The 22,033-nt window shown below is 25.8% G+C and overlaps 4 non-coding genes across 4 annotated transcripts; 2 read left to right on the forward strand and 2 right to left on the reverse strand.

Annotated features, from left to right (window-relative positions):
* Positions 1–12,022: 12,022 nt before the first annotated feature.
* Trnal-cag (transfer RNA leucine (anticodon CAG)) lies at positions 12,023–12,105 on the forward strand. The gene has a single exon. It is a non-coding gene; the product is annotated as a tRNA-Leu (tRNA).
* A 1,160-nt stretch (positions 12,106–13,265) lies between these two features.
* On the forward strand, positions 13,266–13,338 carry Trnar-acg (transfer RNA arginine (anticodon ACG)). Its single transcript has one exon. It is a non-coding gene; the product is annotated as a tRNA-Arg (tRNA).
* Positions 13,339–16,610: 3,272 nt separating this feature from the next.
* Positions 16,611–16,683, reverse strand: Trnar-acg (transfer RNA arginine (anticodon ACG)). Its single transcript has one exon. It is a non-coding gene; the product is annotated as a tRNA-Arg (tRNA).
* Positions 16,684–17,848: 1,165 nt separating this feature from the next.
* On the reverse strand, positions 17,849–17,931 carry Trnal-cag (transfer RNA leucine (anticodon CAG)). The gene has a single exon. It is a non-coding gene; the product is annotated as a tRNA-Leu (tRNA).
* Between the last annotated feature and the right edge of the window lie 4,102 nt (positions 17,932–22,033).

Below are 22,033 nucleotides of genomic sequence, written 5' to 3' on the forward strand. Positions count from 1 at the left end.
TATGGTATCAACAAGTTAAATAACAAACTGTTTACTCGATGTAATAAATTAATTTTGTTATTTTGTTAAAAAGAAAAAAAAAACCTTTACTTTTATTATTACTTTTGCCTTTTGAAAACATTAACAGTTACATGATAAAATTGTTTTTAATTTTTATTTGCTTAATTTCTTTAAAATATATTAACAAAACCCAAAAAAAAACTATGCTTAAGAAAGTCAGCTTTTTGATCGTTAGTTTTATTAAATACAGCTGCATTGTATTTGGTATGTATTCTTAATATTTAAGCCAGCAACACTCAGATTTTTATAGAATTTATGCTAGAGAAAGTTAAAATTTTTAGTTTATGTGTGCTGACATTAGTTTTTCTTTAAAAGTAAGGTACTTTACAGTTATAAATTAAGTATGCTTTCATTAAAAAAAGAATTTTTTTTTTTTAACTAAACTGATTTTACTTTAATAATTCGATAAAAATTTTTAACACATTCTTAAGCATTGCTTCATATTTTATCTTCACTATTTTAAATATGTTAAATTCTTTACTTAAAAAAATGCACAGGTATTCTTTTTATATAAAACTTCAATAAAAATAATTTTACATATATAAATTTTAAATATAAACATGTCTTATTAAATTTTCTTGTAAGTTACTTTGCTAAAGTATTTTTTTGTTAACCTTTTACTTCATCTAGATTTAAAAATAGTGCCAGTAAATTTTTTTTATCTGACTAAATCTATAAAAAAAAAAAAACATATATACATATTTCAAAATTTAAAAAGTATTAAATAACAATACAAACTTTTATGCAACTAAGAAAACAAATTTATTTTGTCGTGTAATGCATTTTATATTTCACTTTTTGTTAGTATGCGTACAGTTTATTTTCTGGATTTTACATCCTTCTTTTTACTCTTCTGTCACCAATTGTACTTAAATTTTATTTTAAAACTTGTATATTATATATAGAACAACTTTTTGACAAGTAGGAAGCTATTTTTCTTTTTTGCTTTAAAAAAATTTACTTATTCAAAAAAAAAAAAAAAAAATAAAATTTTTAACAGGGTCGATGTTGGACATCGACGTGAAAATTTTATTATTTTTGCTTCGATAGTCCAAAAGTCGAGTTTATAAGTAATTTGATATTTAAATCCTTTTCTTTACTACTAATTTTTTAAATGATAAAAACACTTTAGTTTTTAAAAACATTGTTTCGAAAAATAATAACAACCGCTAGTTGATGCAATTTTGCCATGTAGAATTAACTACCGATCACGCCGGGTTTCATGCTGTAATCAGCATGTTACATCATGCAACCATGTCTTGACCAGGCGATTGTTATGTAAGAAAGACGTATATAAACAGCAGAGCAAACGAGAAAGCGGATCATTTGGATTTCGACGTTAACAAGAAGCACCACTACGCCAGTTTCCAGTCCGAAGCGTAAGCCGCCATCTTGGAAAAATAGCTGAACTTGCGGAAAACCTTCTCTTGGCGCTCAAATGTATGTCGCCATCTTGGAAAATCTAGATGATTTCTGGTGAAACATTCTTATTCAAGTATTTGTATGTTTGTCTGAAACATTTACTTTGTACTTAACTTCATAACTTCGTAGTTTTTATATCTTGTTCTATAAACATTTTGTATACCTACTTTAGCAACGTCGACGGGGCGTACAACTTTATTTAAGTTGTTAACGTGCCATACTCATAAGCCTACGCATACTGCAGCAGACAAGCGGCAACAACTTCCGGTTTGGATCATTTTGAATATTGAACTAGACCAACAAGTCCACGCATTCGGTGGCATAAACTTATTACTCTTATCTTTCGTTTTCTTTATTTAAATATTGTATCTTTTTATCTCGCGCGCTCTACATCCAGTGTCAACGAGGAAGTATAAGTCCCTACTTTCTGAACTAGTAAACTGTACGAGCAACCATTTGTTACAGCTGAACTAGAATTGTGAACTGCAAGAAGCCTTCTCATATAATAACTTTTATTATCGTTCTTTGATTGTATTGTATAATAAAGCATATAGATACTTGTTAGTCTATATTTAAACTTAAACTATAAGTAGAATGAGAAGGGTATTAGCTCTTACACACTCTTGCACTCGGTCGCAGACCGAGGTAGCAACTAAAGATAAAGATGGCCCTGAAGCTACTGCTAATCTGGCTCCTGTCGAAACTGCCGAACCTGTTACAGAGGCGGTTTCCCACAAAGCTAGAGACCGTAGTAGTTCGGAGTACATCAGCCTTAATCTAGTAAAGATTTTTTGAAAGTTAGTAGCAGTAATTCCATTATAATGAAATGAACAAAACCATTGAAAACTGATATGTATATATTTACTTTACTAGTACTGTACACAAAATGTTGAAAACAATAAGTACATTTAAAACTAAATGTTTAAGTTTTAGTAGTGTGAGATAGAGTTTTCTTAAATTGTACTTTTGTGGAATACAGTTAATTCATTAAGAATATTTTTTCTGTTATGTTTCTATCTCATTGTCATTTAACAGTTAAAATTAAGTTAACTTAAGTTATGACAATACTAATATTTCAAATAAGATTGTAAAAATTTTTAACATAATTTATTGTTTTTGTTAATGCTAAACATATAGTATTTATACAAACTACCACATGTTAAAACATGGTAATAAATTAAAATTGTAGTTTTTAATTGATACAAGTTTAAGACTTTAAAAATACTTTTACAAGCACAAATTTAATTTTAACATTTTTGTGAATGTATAAGCTAAGTATGTTCTTTTATATTTATACAGTACAAAAATAATAGTTTGAGTAGCATAAACTTTAATAATAAGTATTTCATGTCAATATTTTTTATTTTTTTAATTTTGCTTACACTAATGTAACTTTAAATAACCAACAATTTAAAATACCATTATAAATATCAAAAATTTATACTCATGTATTTTGTGTACATTATGAGAACTGTATGCATATTTTAATATACTACTGTAGTTTATTCAACCTATTTGATATGCTTATAAAACATAATGCTTTAATTTTATTCAATATCTTACATAATAATTTTAAAAATGATAATTTATAACACACACCTACGCAGTTAGAGCTTGAACATTTAGAAGTTGATGATAACAGGCTAAGAGTAATGTAATTTATTAGCTATGCAAAGTTGTTTGATATTATCAAAATTTTAAAGAAAACTTATTTAAAACACAATAAAATTAATTCATTTAAAATAACGGTTTTTTTTCATTACAAGTTTTACAAATATTTTATAAACTTTTAACTTAGTTGAAAAGTAATGATCAAAGATGTAAACTAGCTTCAAAAAAAAAGTTATCCATATTTATTGAAATGTGTTGTATGGTTGTTTAGACTGTCATTCTATAAATTGTATAACATATTTTATATTAAAATTTTAAGCACTTGGAATAAGTAATTTTTTTTACATTATTATAAATTATCATTCTTTATTTTAAATATAAATCATAAATGTAAATGAATGTAATCAAATCAGGTAGTTTTTTTAATTAAACAACTAAATTAAAATATAATATCAAGTAGTTAATTCCAATAAAGCTAGTTTTTTAGATAATTAAATATCTAATCTAAATTCAACTTACCTTTATAATTTCCATTTCTAATAGTTTTGAATTAAAAAAAAAATTTAGTACAGAAAACCAACAATAGTAGTGTACTTAAATCAAATTTATTATTTTTGCTTCTAGATTTCAGCTTTTTGGCATAAGCTAAGTAAAAAGTGTTTCATTTTGTAAATTCAAAATTTAATTTAAAGTTTAAGGTTTGCTATGCTTGGTAAAAATCTATTGCAAAAAGTAAAAATATTTCATTCGAAATACTTGTTTTAACTTACTTGATTAGAACTTGAAAACAAATCAATACACATGTTTTAAAGTAAGTAACTTATTAAAATTTTTATAGTCAAAAACATTGTTGGACATCAAACTGTTAGTAATACTTTTACAGCTAAAAATATTTACAAGTTTAATGTTTTTTCTTTTACTAACTTTAACTGCTCAGTTTTTTCATAAAAAAAATTAATAAAATTTTATCACATTTTAATTTATATTTATAGTACACTATTAATTTAGCTTTACTAGTAAAATTTTACAGATAGTGTTTAAAACATATTATTTTCGCTTCTTTATTATATATATATACATATTATACATTTAAAACAAAAAAATACTCAAACCATTTAGAAGTAGTGTCTAGTGCAGGGTTTCCCAAAGTGGGCGATATCGCCCCCCTGGGGGCGATTTTACTAAGTCGGGGGGCGATAATTAGTAAGGGGGCGAAAGGGTGGGCGATAACTAGTAAGGGGGCGAAAAAAGGGCGATTTTAAAATTTTGAGCTGTCATAAAATTTTTACTTTTTATCTTGCTATTTTACTAATTTTAGATTGCTATTAAATATTTGACCCTGAGGTAAAATTTAAACAAAAAAGTTTATTTTGTTTATGTAAAATATAGAGAAAAAGTTCAAATACTTATGACTCCTACTTTCAAGTAATTACATATTTTCAATCATATAATTTCTTATTTAACTACTACATTGATCATAGACAATCGGAATCCCTCTCACCATTTTATAACCTGACTTATATGTTATTTTGGATCATAAATGGTTTGTAAAAATCTATTTTATATATTATTAACTATCACCTCATGATATTTCCAATTGTTTTGTGAAAAGTCTCTAAGTTAGACTAAGAAATAAAACTAAACAAGGTTGCCAATTTACCTAGAAAAACCTGGAATTTAAGCAAAAAAAACCTAAAAAATCTAGAATTTTTAACATTTTGAACATATTAAGTAGTAAAGTTTCGGTTTGACACAAAAAAGCTATCATATAGATAACAATATGGATCCTTTCGAGGCATTTAATTTTGAAGTAAACAACTTACAGGAAACCTTCTCAGACTTACAAACTGACCTTGAACTTAAATTAATTTTTCCAAAGAACGATTTGAAAACTTTTGGACTCAACAAAAACTAAGGCAAAAGTATCCAATCATTTGAGAGGAATTTAGATTGTTGTTTACAGTTTTTCCTTTTAGCTATGTTGTTGAGAAAGCTTTCAGTTCAGTTATCAACATCTTGAGCAAAAGATCTAATCTAGATATTTGTAAAGGAGGCTTTATTTTACTGATTAAGAATCAGATCATTGAAACTTGCAAGCAGTCAAGAACCTCATCCTTCACATTTTATTAGACTTCAGTAGCAGACATTATTTTATGAAAGTTTTTTTATATATTTGATCTTTCACAATACTTCTTATTTAACCTGGGTTGTATTGTATTTAAGTAGTCTTTTTATGATAAAAATTTTATTAAGTTATTTATTCTACAACAGGTTTGCTAATACTAATAAAAATTAGTTACGGTAGACTTCCTCTTGAGTTCGCACTTTTTACCCAAAAAAAAGTGCAAATTTATATTGTCTTAAATTTTACTTAAATAAAGTCTATTACTAACTAAGTATTAATAAAATAAAAAATACATAATATTTAATAGCTTATATAGATCTTTTTTTTAATGAATGTTTGTTTTATTTTTAGTCGATTCCATGTTTATCCATAACATTATTGCATATAACATATTTAAATTTATCATTTTGTAAAAAAAATACGTAATAATTATTGAGTTTGCACTTTTTGATTTTGTTCAAAGTGCAAACTAAGGCGGAAGTCTATTGTATTTATTAAATGGTTTATGTTTTAAATTTGTTAATAGTTTTATTTTGACCTAGTTAATTTTGTAGTTTATATTTGTCGTTTTACATTATACTAAAAGTTTTTATAGCATAGTAATTAAAGTATTGGTTTGAAAGAAATTTATTTGACATATTTTTGTTGTTACTTGTTTAATCTGTATAAATAAAAAAAAATCTTGATAACCATTAAACTTTTTATTTCAAAATTTTATTTTTTTGGTTTTAAAAGATTGTAGAGTTGAGGTCTCTATTTGAATTGACTTTAAATTTTTCATTGAAAAGATTCTTAATCTCAATTTTTTTTTTACTTTTTATTATTGTTAAAAATCGATATTTAACGGAATTTTAAACTATTAATACAACTGTGTTTTCTTTTATTTTAACTTTTAATATATTAGCAATTAGAATGTATTGTTTATTTTAATAGTTCAACACTAGCTTTTAGTTTTTCACTATTTTCTTCTGGTAAATTATTATAGGATAACGACTAAAGAAAATATAAATTTAAACAGTATTCATTTAAATAAGCCATAAAAAAGACTGCTACAGTTACAAAATAAATTTTAACCTAATTAAAAGAATTTTTTTATTGATTACTTTCTGTTCACAGAATTAACTGTAAAACATTGAATATTTTTTCGAATTAAAACTAAAAAAAAGATTTAAATTAAGGTTTAGTTTCCTAAAGGTTTTCATGTGAGATAATAAACCAGTCGGTCAAACTTCCTCAAACTAAATCAGAAATTATGTTTTAATATTTATTTTATTATGTGTAAAATAAACTGTTCATTCTTTTAAAGTTTTTTAATCTCTGGTATAGTAATTTTAGAATATGCCTATTTATAAAATAATTTAAGTATTTTGTGCGGCTTTATTAAGTTACTTAGTATTAACTTCTAAATGTCCGAAATTCGTTATATGAGAGATTATTATAGTGTCAGGTTTCAGTTAAGATTTCAGATGGGTAACGTACGGTTAAGATCCAGTCAAATTTCGATCAGCTAAGTAAGTTGAAAACTACTTGTGCAAAAAAAACAAAACTTAGTTTTTTGATACTTAATATTTTGAAATACACTTTTAATTTGGTTTTCAGTTCACAATAGTATTTCTTAGATCACAATAACACTAAATAATTTTATTACAATTTTGCTCGAGTTTTTTAATTTTCTTATAAGTTACTTTTTTAAATTATGCAGCCCGCAATTACATTTTTTAACGAATTGAAACTAAAAAATATTTTTAACTAAATATAAATTGCTGACTACAAAAATTGTCCACCACTAACCTAAAAGTTTCGTTAGGTTCAAAACAACTAATATTTAAACAGAATTTATTACAGATTACACAAAGTTTTGTAAAAATTAAGTATTTTAATACACTTTACTGGGCTTATAAGAAAACAACTATAACTTATTTTCTCAAGCCCTGTAAACTACTTTGAATACAGCCCAAAAGTGCAAGCATAAGAAGAACCAGACTAAATTACATTTTGAACACAACTTTATTGGCTCAAAAGTTTGTATCCAAGAGAAAAACTACTTTGTATAATCGTGGGGGCGATTAATTTTCAAATTTTTGAAAAGGGGGCGATTTAGTAAATGAGTTTGGGAAACCCTGGTCTAGTGTCTAAATGTATTTAGATATTCAAAAACCTATTCTTAAAAATAAGCCATTTTATTATTTACAAAAAATATGGCCAGTAAATAGGTCGTACCTGCGACATTTGCTATATTAGCACGATGCTCTAACCAACTGAGCTAACTATTTAATTGACTAGCTAATAAATGACGTATATTAAGATATTGTAAGACAATTATAACGGCTCTTTGAAAATATATTAAGTTATGAACGTTTTATTTGATATACTCTAAAAAATTACGACCTGTTACTAGTAATAATAATCAAAACTCAGGAATCCAAAGTCAATGCGGCTGCGCTGGTAGCTGTAAATATAATTTGAAAGGGGGTAATTGCCGTTCAGAGAACATCGTCTACAAGGCCACAGTTAACTCTGGCGTTGAGACGAGGTTCTATGTCGGCTTGTGCTCGACTCAGTTTAGATTCAGGTATGCCAATCATAAAAAATCTTTTAAAGGAGGCATATATGAAAACGACACTGAACTTTCGAAGTATGTTTGTGGCTTAAAGCGCAGCGGCATTGACTACGAAATATCCTGGGAAGTTATAAAAAGAGCACAGCCTATAGCCGATGGCAATAGCCCAATATGTAGGCTGTGTCTTAAAAAAGCATCAGCCGTTGTATATGCACTGAAAGACAAGAGATGTTTAAACAAAAGAAGCGAGTTTGTATCGTCTTGTAGACATATAAAAAAGTCGCTTTTAAAGTTTAACAAGTTTTAATTTCATCTTAAAATTAACTAAATTTCAATTTGCATCTTAATTTTATCTTTATCTCTTTCAATTATCTGTCCTAATATATAGTTACTCACTGAAATTATATGAATTTTTGCTAGTTTATTGTCTGTTGGTAGATTAATTTTTGCACAAGCCGTTTTGCATGGTTTTTGATAGTTTCAAAATTACGTCATAATCTATTTATGCAAAAAATTTTTTACTTTCATTAGTGATTTTGTTTTGTGCTTTATTTTAAACTTGTTTTGAAGCTGATGAGTGAATAGTCACGAAACTCGAGTTCTTTGAGTTTTGCATCTTTAAATAAACTTCTTTATTAATAAAGCCCTCAAGGTGGGCTCAGTGTGAAAAATTTAATTTATTAAGTTAAATAACTTAATTCTATATATATATATATATATATATATATATATATATATATATATATATATAATTTATTCAAATGGCAATTTTAAAATTTCTGGAACATATGTTTCACAAAGATTTAATTTTTCATAAAGCTTTGATCATCAGCCAGTTAAATTCAAAAGCGATTTTGAATATTGCTTGCAATATACATTATTTTCTTCTTTATCTTTATCTTATTTCTATTGTGTGTTAATTTGATATTTGTATAAGTATATTTTATTTATTAATTTTATAATGTTAAAAAATAACAACTATTTGAAGTATTTTCAAAAAAATTCATCTGTGTCACAAATTCATGATATTTATAGAAAAATTTTTTTTAAGTGTAGGGTTTTTAATCCTTACTAGTGTTTTACTTTTATGACTAAAAACTGAAACAACTTTACATTTTACTCAAAGTTCAAGAAATTTTAAAATCGCCATTTGAATAAATTATTTAAAAGCCCTTCAAGTGGGCTCAGTTGAAAGTGATTAAGTTTAAACATTAACCTTATTTTATATATATATATATATATATATATATATAATATATTATAAATATATAGAAATAAGTTGATTAACTTAATAAATTAAACCTTTCACACAGAGCCCACCTTAAGGGCTTTTTTAATAAAAAGGTTTATTTCAATATGTAAAACTTGAAGAACTCGGTGTCGGTTTCGTGCTTATGCACTCATCAACTTAAAAACAAGTTCAAAATAAAGCACAAAACAAAACACACAATTTTTTAACTTTACTTTTAACATTACAACTATTTGGTGAAAAATTGATCTTCTACCTAACTAAACACCCAATTAAATTTCACAAAAACCACAGTTAAGCGGCCATAAAAATCTTTAAAAATTATTGTATTTTACAGTCGCTTGACTATGGTTTTTGTGAAATTTAGTTGTTTGTTTAGTTAGATGGGATATTTTTGCACCGAATATTAATGTACAATATTCAATTCTTACGTCATATTTTTTTTTGTTTTTTGTATAACTTTTGCATCTCTGTTTAGCAAAATGCTTTTTATTTTAAATTTAAACTAGCTGAAGATTAAAGACAATTTTCTTGTTTTTATGAAACATATGTGCTAGTATTTTAAAATTTATTATTTTATTAATAAATTATATAAAAGCCCTTCAAGTTGGCTCTGTAGACACAGGTTGATTTTAAACAATCACCTTATTTTCTATATATAGCTATAAATATTTGGTTAAACACAACCTGGAAAACACTGAAAGCTAAATAATTTGGTTAAATACATATGTATTATGTATCTGATTTTTTTCTTGATACTATAAATGTAATTCGCTCTACTTTGTACACAAAGTATAGAGACTTTTAAACCGGGTTTTAACAAAACAAGCAATTAAACAAACACATATAATTTATATGTAAACAGCTGAAGATTGTAGCGTTGAGCTGTATGAAAAGTATGTTCTGCTTATTTTGAGTTTATGATTTTGTAATAAACTATTAAAGCCCTTCAAAGGGGGTTAATTAAATTGACTTTATTTTTATCTTACTCTATATATATATATATATATATATATATATATATAACTTTTTTAAATAATTTAACAAATGTATAAATATATATATATATATATACGGGTTTAGTAACTAAATTACAACTTTTGCCTAGAACAGGGTACGACAAACTGCGGCCATCAAATTCAAAATCTGCGGCCCGCGAGTTCCTTTTCAGCAAAAAATACACATTTTAAAAACAATAAAAATTATATTTTTTGTGATAAAAACTTACATTTAGGCTCTTAATTCAATAAACACTCTTTATCAATGGTCTAATATTGCTTGATTTGTTTTAATTTTGATCTTAAATAATATTTTTCTAGTGGATACTAGAATATGTTTTAGATAAATACGGCCCGCGAACAAATTTTTCTAAGAAAATTGGCCCGTGAGTCACATAAGGCTGCCGACTCCTGGCCTAGAACAGCCATTTTAGAGCTCTAAACGCTTCCTTAGCTAGGTTTTTTATTCTATGAAAAGTAAACTTATAAGTACAATTAAAAATTGTAAAAAGAAAAATATTACGTAATAAAAATATAATTTGCTTTTATGACACCTACGTTGAGTGGTGAGCTTCTTTCACCATCTACGAACTTTAAAAAACAATTAACACATACACATTCTTGAAAACATCAAAAAGAATGGTACAACTTTTTTATGTAGCTTATTCCTACAATTCTCAAAATTCGAATTAAATAATTAAACGGACTGTACAGGAGTAAACAAAACATTTTGACGTAATTTTGAATTATATTTTAGTTAAATACTAAAAAAACTTCAAAATCTAAAACTTGTTGAACTTAAAGAGAATTATTTTGGTATGTATGCTAGACAATGAAAGTTCAGTACTTTTATTTTAACATCCCTCTTCTTTAACGTATAAACAAAAGATATATTAAATTTCATGAAGCAATTGTACTATTTTATTTTCACCTTAAAAATTTAAATATAATATATACCAAAGCCCTTCAAACCGAGCTTATTGAAGATATATTAATCTATATATAATTCATTAGAAAAAAAAATCGAAAAAAAGAGTAAAAATGTTTAATAAATGCTTTTGCATACAATATTCAGCTTGTTTAAAAACAAAATAAATCAAATGTACATAGTATTAGCTTATAGTGTATTTAACGACAAAAAATACTGAAAATATTTGATCTTAGGACCTGTTGCACAAAAAACCTTTCGGTTATCGAGTCGCACACCTCTTGGATACCTTTTAACGTCTTGTCAAGGACAAATAAGTTACAAAAATAAGCAAATAAAATTTTGTCGTAGTTATGAAATTTTGCACAAAACTCATATCAGTGCAAAAGTATAATTTTGTTTGAAACAAACAATTAAGTTACAAAATTATAAAACTGCAAGTTTCAAAGTTTGTTGAACTTTGAGATAATATTATAATGGTATTTGCTCTTTGTGTAATTAGCTAGTGTTATGTACTTTTGAAACATTTCGAATTTAAATAGCTGAAAAAAATATTCAAAAGCATATATGAAACAATTGAAATTTATTTTCAATGTTACACTTTATAATAAATTTTTTTTAAGTTCTTTAAGTGGGCTTAGTGAAAATTCTCTTCTAAATACATAAATATAAACTTCTATATACTTGTATTTTGCATCTTAGCCGTTTCTAATTTTGAACTGGGTAATTTAATGACGTAACATTGCTTAAAATTTTAGTTCAAGTTAACTTATTTTCCTATTACTTTTTTATCTTTTCAAAAATATACAAATGTGAATTTAATTCAATGAGCGAGGTTAAACATTATATACAAACTAATTTTGCAAAAGAGAAAACAACTATATTTGAGTTTTACTTTCCAGACTGTCAGTAATCAAAAAATTATAGCAGAAATCAAAAAAAGTTTGGAAGGTTAAAAAGTTAGTTGTTACGTATATCTCTATTTTATTTTTAATATACTTTTGGACACAGGCAGAAATTGATTTTGATGTATAAGGTTTATAATGTGTATAAAACCTTTTTCCCATGTGGTAGGATGGCCGAGTGGTCTAAGGCGCTGCGTTCAGGTCGCAGTCTACATTGTAGGCGCGGGTTCGAATCCCGCTCCTGTCATTGTTTTAGTGTATATACACTTTTGATTGTTTTATTTAGATTTATTTTTAATTGTGACATTAAGTTATGGTGAACAATAGCTTTATATGAATACTTAAAAAGTATATTAACTAAAAAAATTTATTATTTCAATAAAACTTGTGTTATGAATAAAATACTATTATAATTCTTGGTTCTCTATTTCACACATACTTAAGAAAAAAAAAATTATTTTACTTATAGCACTAAAACGCCGTGAAAAAATTCGAAGTTGTATCTTTTTGTAATTTGTTTATTCCAGTACTGTTCATTTGAGTAACTACTTTTAATTTAAATAGCTGATGATTGTAGCAAAAAGCTACATAAAACAGTTGTTGTTTTATTTTCAGCTTTGCATTTTAATTAAATATATAAAAGCCCATTCAAATGGGCTCGGTGAAGACTGATTTGGTTGAATAATATTTGTTATTTTATATTTATATATTTTATTATTTTATATAATTCATCAGGAAAGTGCGATTTTAAAAATTCCAGAACATATGCTTCATAACGACGAGAAAAGTTTTTTCTTTAACTTTCAGCTTGTTCAATACTATATATATATATATATATATATATCTACAAATATAGAAAATAAGGTGATTATTTAAATTTAATCACTTTCTACAGAGCCCACTTGAAGGGCTTTTAAATAACTATTTAGTAAAGTGCAATTTCAAAAATTTCAGAGCATATGTTTTATAAAAACACGAAAAAAATTGTCTGTAGTCTTCAGCTGGTTCAATTCAATATAGATAAGTAAACAATTTGTTTTTGTCTTTATGAAACATATGTTCTGGAGTTATTAGAATCGAATTATCTTAATAAGTTATATATATATATATAATAAGGTGATTGTTTAATTTTTATCACTTTCTACAGAGTCAACCAAAAGGGCTTTTAAATAATTTATTAGGAAAATGCGATTTTTTATTTTAGTATTTTAATACTGAAGATTGATACAACAAAAATTTTTACTTAAAGGTGAAATATTTCTTGTCAAATGTATTGAAATTTAATCTAATTATGACCTTTTTTAGTTTAATATATTGATAACGCGTTGTAGCACTGAAAAATATGAATTATCTATTTCATGCGCTTATTATAAATATATATATTCTAATATAAGATCTCAAGTGACCGGCCGCGTGGCCCAATGGATAAGGCGTCCGGCTACGAACCGGAAGATTGTGGGTTCGAGTCCCATCGTGGTCAATTTTGTTTTAGTTTCTAAACTTTGAGAGTTGACCTTAAAAATTAAATTTTAAAATACAATCATTTATAATAAATAATAAAGAAAAATTTTTTTATGTACATTTTTATTTTACAGCAAGTAACTAAAAGACAAAATTTGTTGTTTGATAAAGCAAATAAAGCGAACTAGTAACAATTTAAAGCTCACTTTTCAGGGATAAATAGCATGTAATTCTACAACACCTAATAACACAATTCTTTCTTTTATTTTTAAGACGTTTTATGTTTATCACTACTGGTTAAGAAGACATGAAAATGTTTTTTTTTGAACAAAAATGTTAAATTCTAATGCAAAAAATTGCAGTAGTTTGTATTAAGTTAAATTAGTAAAAGAAGCCCTTTTTAAATTGCTGAAATTGATTCGTCGTAGTTATGTATTAATAAATAAATAAAGATAAGATTACTTAAAAATAAAATAGACATTTCTTTTTTCATTTTTTTTTGAGCTCAGACTAACCTTTAAGTATACTACCTTTAAACAAGTATATAAGTAACCAAAATTGTCTAGTAAAATTTTATTAAGTGGTTATGTTAACAAAGAAAAAACTATTATTTTCATAATAATTTTTTTTTATCACTAGTTTGTAATTTTCTTTATTTTAAAATGTTTAAACTAAATAGAAAAACGAAATTATTTATTTACCTTTATAAAGCTATCTATACTTAGTTTATTTTTGTAGTTAAAAAATTCTAAAAAGAAAGTAAGCTTCGTACTATAAATATTTTACTTTAATTTTTCTTTCTTTACGGTTTATATAACCGTGCAAGTGTAATTTATAAACTAATCCCAAATCCTAAAATCAACTTTAATACAAGCCTTGTTTTATAAATTACAAGTATAGTTGTATTTAAAGCAATACTTTTTATTCCCTTAACTAAGTGTAAAACAAACTTAAAAAATTCGTGTCTTATGTAAAAGATTTAATAGTATTTGTAGCAATATATTCACGAAAAATATCTACTCAATGTGTGGTATTATGGTGTAATGGTAAGCAAACAAGAGTTCGAGTCTCAGTAGGACTGAAATTTAAAAATAAATTATTTTTATTTTAAAATGTTTACAATAATGTTTTTTCACTGTACTATAAATTTGCATGTCAAATGTTTTTTTTTTAACATATTTAATAATTTTTTTGAATTAACTCTTCATATCTTCTAGCATTTAAACTTTTATGTTTGGTTTAAACTTTATGCTTATTAAGTATATTATAATACTCCGAAACTATCTAATACTTTTAAAGATTATTGAATTAATATAAATATTAAAAAACTTCCATTCTGATTGCTTTACTAGTCAAAGTAAAATACGTAAACAAGTTCTTGATTTTTTATCATCAATTAAGTAATAAAATTTCTGGAAATAATTTCTTTAATAAAACTAAACACGGCTTTAAAACTTTTTATGGGTATCCTTTTGCGTTTGTTCAAAATGTTTTTTTTCTAAACTAATATTTTACTTGAATAACTTGAAATCTTTATTAAACTGTTTTAAATATTAAAATTTAAAAGGATACCCATAAAAAGACTAAACACAGCTTTAAAACTTTTTATGGGTATCCTTTTGAGTTTGTTCGAAATATCTCGTTTTAAATTACTACTTTACATGTATAACTTGAAATTTTGTTTAAACTGCTTTTAAAGTTTTTATGAGTATCCATGTTTTGTAACTAAAAATAAAATGCTGCTTAAAGTTTAATTAAAGCTTTAACTATATTATGATTTAGGACTTTTGTTAAGGTGTATTTTAGTAACTAAGCCTGGTAACAATTTTTTAATATATAATAATGCTGAGTTAAAAAAAATTACAACTAGAGTTCCATAAAAACAACTTTGCTTATGCAAACCATTGTCTTTTACTTGAAAAATGTTCTTATCAGTTTATCACAAAAGCTTAAAAAGTAAAAAAGAAAACATAAACATTTTTTATTATAGTAATTTAAATAAACAGAAAAATTAAAAAAAAAACTATTCATAAAACATTATTTAAATATTTTGATCAAAAATAACTCAGTTGATTGGCATATTAACAGATTAAATTTACAAAAAATTCTATTAATAAATCATGTAAACAAATCAACAAAAATATCTTTACTTTGTTTGCTTATTAATTGTTTGAATTTAATAATAATTACTTGGTTGAAAAGTGTTACAACTAAAATTACATAAAAACTGCATTGAAATTACAGTCAAAATTCTGAAACTTGTAGTTTTTTTTTTTGATTTAACTTAAAAAAATTTTTACTAATAAGTTTTACTAACAAATGTATATTTCTAATATAAAATATAGCATATTTTAAGAGGCCAAACCAAAATTTTTGAACATTGAATTTAAAAAATGTTTTTTAGATTTACATGATAAAAGTTGTTAAAATATGTGTTTTAGTGTTATTTTATTAGTATTTATTGTTGATATGTGTTAGCAAAGTTTTAAAATTAGTTTCTCATGTAAAAAATATTAGTATAATGTTTAAAAAATTTTGTCTTGGCCTCTTAAAATATGTTATATTATACATATAGATTTGTTGGTAAAACTTATAAGTAAAAATTGTTTTAAGTTAAATCAAAAGAAAAAAACTGCAAGTTTCAGAATTTTGACTGTACTTGCAATGAAGTTTCAAATTATTATGAAAATAATAGTTTTTTCTTTGTTAACATAACCACTAAATAAAGTTTTACTAGACAATTTTGGTTACTTATATACTTGTTTAAAGGTAGTATACTTAAAGGTTAGTCTGGACTCAGAAAACTGAAAAAAGCTGAGTCAGCAAAAAATGTCTATTTTATTTTTAAGTAATCTTATCTTTATTTATTTAATAGTACATTACTACGACGAATCAATTTCAGCAATTTAAAAAGGGCTTCTTTTACAAATTTAACTTAATACAAACTACTGTAATTTTTTTGCATTAGAATTTAACATTTTTGTTCAAAAAAAAACATTTTCATGTCTTCTTAACCAGTAGTGATAAACATAAAACGTCTTAAAAATAAAAGAAAGAATTGTGTTATTAGATGTTGTAGAATTACATGCTATTTATCCCTGCAAAGTGAGCTTTAAAATGTTACTAGTTCGCTTTATTTGCTTTATCAAGCAACAAATTTTGTCTTTTAGTTACTTGCTGTAAAATAAAAATGTACATAAAAAATTTTTCTTTATTATTTATTATAAATGATTGTATTTTAAAATTTAATTTTTAAGGTCAACTCTCAAAGTTTAGAAACTAAAACAAAATTGACCACGATGGGACTCGAACCCACAATCTTCCGGTTCGTAGCCGGACGCCTTATCCATTGGGCCACGCGGCCGGTCGCTTGAGATCTTATATTAGAGTATATATATTTATAATAAGCGCATGAAATAGATAATTCATATTTTTCAGTGCTACAACGCGTTATCAATATATTAAACTAAAACAGGTCATAATTAGATCGAATTTCAATACATTTGACCTAAATATTTCACCTTTAGTAAAAATTTTAGTTGTATCAATCTTCAGTATTAAAATACTAAAATAAAAAATCGCTTTTTCCTAATAAATTATTTAAAAACCCTTTTGGTTGGCTCTGTAGAAAGTGATAAAAATTAAATAATTACCTTATTTCCTATAAATATATAACTTATTAAGATAATGCAATTCTAAAAACTCCAGAACATATGTTTCATAAAGACAAAAAAAAATTGTTTACTTATCTATTTTAAATTGAACCAGCTGAAGACTACAGACAATTTTTTTTTGTGTTTTTATAAAACATATGTTCTGAAATTTTTAAATTGCACTTTACTAAATAGTTATTTAAAAGCCCTTCAAGTAGGCTCTGTAGAAAGTGATTAAGTTTAAATAATCACCTTATTTTCTACATTTATATATATATATATATATATATATATACATGTATATAGTATTGAACTAGCTGAAGATTAAAGAAAAAAATTTTCTCGTCGTTATGAAGCATATGTTCTGGAATTTTTAAAATCGCACTTTCCTGATGAGTTATATAAATTAATAAAATATATAAATATAAAATAACAAATATTATTCAACCAAATCAATCTTCACCGAGCCCATTTGAAAGGGCTTTTACATATTTAATTAAAATGCAAAGCTGAAAATAAAACAACAACTGTTTTATGTAGCTTTTTGCTACAATCATCAGCTATTTAAATTAAAAGTAGTTACTCAAATGAACAGTACTGGAATAAACAAATTACAAAAAGATACAACTTCGAATTTTTTCACGGCGTTTTAGTGCTATAAGTAAAATAACTTTTTTTTCTTAAGTATGTGTGAAATAGAGAACCAAGAATTATAATAGTATTTTATTCATAACACAAGTTTTATTAAAATAATAAATTTTTTTAGTTAATATACTTTTTAAGTATTCATATAAAGCTATTGTTCACCATAACTTAATGTCACAATTAAAAGTAAATCTAAATAAAACAATCAAAAGTGTATATACACTAAAACAATAACAGGAGCGGGATTCGAACCCGCGCCTACAATGTAGACTGCGACCTGAACGCAGCGCCTTAGACCACTCGGCCATCCTGCCACATGGGAAAAAGGTTTTATACACATTATAAACCTTATACATCAAAATCAATTTCTGCCTGTGTCCAAAAGTATATTAAAAATAAAATAGAGATATACGTAACAACTAACTTTTTAACCTTCCAAACTTTTTTTGATTTCTGCTATAATTTTTTGATTACTGACAGTCTGGAAAGTAAAACTCAAATATAGTTGTTTTCTCTTTTGCAAAATTAGTTTGTATATAATGTTTAACCTCGCTCATTGAATTAAATTCACATTTGTATATTTTTGAAAAGATAAAAAAGTAATAGGAAAATAAGCTAACTTAAACTAAAATTTTAAGCAATGTTACGTCATTAAATTACCCAGTTCAAAATTAGAAACGGCTAAGATGCAAAATACAAGTATATAGAAGTATATATTTATGTATTTAGAAGAGAATTTTCACTAAGCCCACTTAAAGAACTTATAAAAAATTTATTATAAAGTGAAACATTAAAAATAAATTTCAATTGTTTCATATATGCTTTTGAATATTTTTTTCAGCTATTTAAATTCGAAATGTTTCAAAAGTACATAACACTAGCTAATTACACAAAGAGCAAATACCATTATAATATTATCTCAAAGTTCAACAAACTTTGAAACTTGCAGTTTTATAATTTTGTAACTTAATTGTTTGTTTCCAACAAAATTATACTTTTGCACTGATATGAGTTTTGTGCAAAATTTCATAACTACGACAAAATTTTATTTGCTTATTTTTGTAACTTATTTGTCCTGGACAAGACGTTAAAACAGGGTTGCCACTCTTTGAGCCAAAAAATCTTCCCTGAGTGACCAAAAATTTCCCTGAGTAACCTTAAGTTTCCCTGAGTTTCCCTGAGTATTTTTCAAATCTTAAAAAAAAATTTTTTCTTCTAACACAAATTATTACCACCTCATTCTCATTTTTCTTCTTTAATAATAAAAGGAAGGTTGCATGTGTATGCTTCTGCATTAAATTTATGAAAAAAACTGTTTTCAAAAACTCAATCTTAAAAGGTTTAAACCAATTAAAAATTAAAAACTAAATTTTTGCACAATATTGTGTAAACTTGTTAGTTAACTTTCTACATAAAAGAATAAAGTTTAATTTGTTTGACATTTTAATTGACAAAATTTAATTATACTATAATAATAATTTCACATGAAGAACTCACTTAAATGCATACATAATAACTTCATTATGACTTGTATGTCTTTCCTAGCAACTGTTGTGAATGCAGTAAATAAAACTTAAAAGCTTAACATTATTGTAAAAAAACCTGCAAAAAGAAAGTTTAAAGAAATAGCTAAAGAAATATCTCATATCAAAGTACAACTTAATACCTAACAACTGATACAAAATAATCTAAAATTAATTTTTTTTTATGTCTTTTAGATGTTCATACACAATCTATTTTAAATAACTGAAAACATAATTTTGATTTTAAAACAATTTCACATTACCTAATAAAAAAATCTTAATACTGTTTTTTTAAGTATGCAATTTCTAAATCAATAGTTTAATTTTATTTTCAAGGTTATTTGTGTTGTCCTTAGCAGCTATTCCTCTTGCTAATAATTCTTTCATTGCTTCTAAATCAGACTGTTTGTTGGCATCTGCAGTATATTTGTCATAGTCTTCATTCAAACATTTGAGTTGCTTTGTAAGTTTACTTTTTTGTTCTCCTAACTTGCTCAAAGCATCACCTTTATTTGGAACATTTTTAGCAAAGCGCTGTTGCTCAAGATATGCCAAATATTGGGCCCTAGAAGATTTACAAATTTAAACAATTCAGAACTTAGTTCAACTGTGCTTGGTTCTAGACTGTTTCCATATAGATGATCTTTGATCATTCTTCGGGACCTTATTGTCATCTCTCCCATATTAGTTGATATTACTTCCTTATTTTAGCTAAAGCCCCGTTCAACACTTGCCTGGCCATTGTGAAGCACAAAAACAGCCTCAAGGACTCTTGTTAAATCTTTATACTTGCTTGGGATATCGAGTGTGTCAAAATAAAAGGTGTCTAAACTGTGACTTTTTTCAAGAAAATTTTCAAAAAGTATTTGAGTGTTAGAAGAACTTAACAAATCAATGTATTGATTAATGCTGTCATCACCTTCTTTTGCTTTTAGTATCTTCATGCTGACAAGTTGTTGGACCAACCTTGTAAAGTTTCTGACACAACGGTCTTTACCCATTCCAATTAGACATGCCGGATTTAAAACAGCAGCCCTTCTTAAAAAGTTCAAGCCAACAGTCATTCTTGTTTTAATTTTTTTTATTATAGCAAATATAAAAAGTTTACATTCATTGTGAAATGACTTGAACAAAATGTTAAAAACTTTACCTTGATTTAGCAAATCTTGAATTAAAGTAGAAGCAGCACATCCTAACTCTACATCTTTTTTGTGAAAACTTTTATTTTGAAAATGCACATTATTTAGTTCAAGTAGCTTTTTTTCCATTTGAATGGGCTTCCATGAAAGAAGTAGTAAAAACAATATTCATTAACTTCTGCATATCATCATACATGAAAGGAATACTTGGGCTGTTTTCCTGATACCTCGTTAAATATGGAACCAAAATTGAGAGAACAAAGCTAAAAAAATTCAATTTCACAACTATTAATACATCATCCTTTATAGCATTTCTTATAGTTATAAAATCTTGACCTGGTGGCTGTTTGTAACCAGGCAGTTTTTTCCAGTACTGTACCATTTTAACAACATTAGGCCAAATTAAAATGGCTCTGTCAGCTACCTGCTTTGACTCTAACCATCTTTTGGCGCAAAATGATAAAGGAAAGGTGGTTGACCCAGTTTCAGTTACATAGTCATCTCTTCTGGCCGATGTGTGATCAAATAAGCAATGGAGATGTTTTAAAACTTTTTTTATTTTCCAAGGTGTAGCTTCAACACCGGACTTGAATGCACCATGAATAATGTGCAAGCTGCAGGACCCTGTGTTAATAAGTTGAGGTAGACCTAAAGCCTCTCTATCAAAGTCAACTTTTTTTGCAAGAGCAACGTTCACATTTGGTCCATCCATTGAAATTTGGATCAAATTTTTTAGGTTTAACTCTTGAATTTCGGTCAATAGGGCTTTTCTTAAATTATCTGCAGTACAGTGACCTAAAAATGCTGAAGTAAAATATTGACAGTGTACTTTTTTTTTTCTTCATGCATCTCACCACCAAATCTAGTTGAGTTTTTTGCAAGACTTTATTGAAACACTCATCAAATGAAATGGAATAAAAAGACGAGCACAAAACTGTTTTTTTAAGACATCTTTAAAAAAAGGGGCTATACCAATGTTTGTTATATATGAATATTTGGTTCTATTCATGCAGAACTTTTTTGCAATTTCACTATCAGGAAACATGGTAATGAATAAAGTGTTTTTATTATCGCAAGAGTTTCCTGACCAGTTTTCTTTGGTATACTTGAGACTTTGAGAGCCCAATAAATTTCAGCAGCTGTTGAAGAAGTTGCAGCTGATATACTAGTTAAACTATTAGCCCCACCAAAATAAGAAGTAATTGCATTATTTTTACTCTTAGAGGCTTTCAATTTAAGATGTTTTTTCGACATACTGTGCGATTTCAATGCCCTTATACACATGTTGGATAAGGCCATTGGTGTATCATCACCACACCACTTACATTTAAACTTCTCTTTGTCTACATCCTCAAGTAACCAATCTTTGAAGTCTTCATGGTTAAGCCAACTTTTTTTAACAAGGTTTTAAACTGTACTTTACTCATAATACTTAAAAAAGCTTTTAAATTAAATCTGCAAAAAAAATGTAAAGTATATTAAAACATTCACACTAAAAAATTAATTACCATTACTGCTACTACTTTTGAAATTATTATTTATAAACAAAAATTTAACCTCTATTTTTTTAACAACAGTAATACAACACTTATCTGTATTCATTTTAATTTTTTTTACTGAAAACAAGTAGTTGTAAACAAATAACAAATAACTTTATTATTTAAAAAATAAGAACTAATAGTACAACATAGTGTTTTTTAAACTACATAAGTAACTAAAAATAAAAAGTTTATTAGAACTTTTCAATGAATAGT

The sequence above is a fragment of the Thalia democratica genome, chromosome 2 (genome assembly GCF_965202585.1).
Source record: "Thalia democratica chromosome 2, ktThaDemo2.hap1.1, whole genome shotgun sequence".
NCBI lineage: Eukaryota > Metazoa > Chordata > Thaliacea > Salpida > Salpidae > Thalia > Thalia democratica.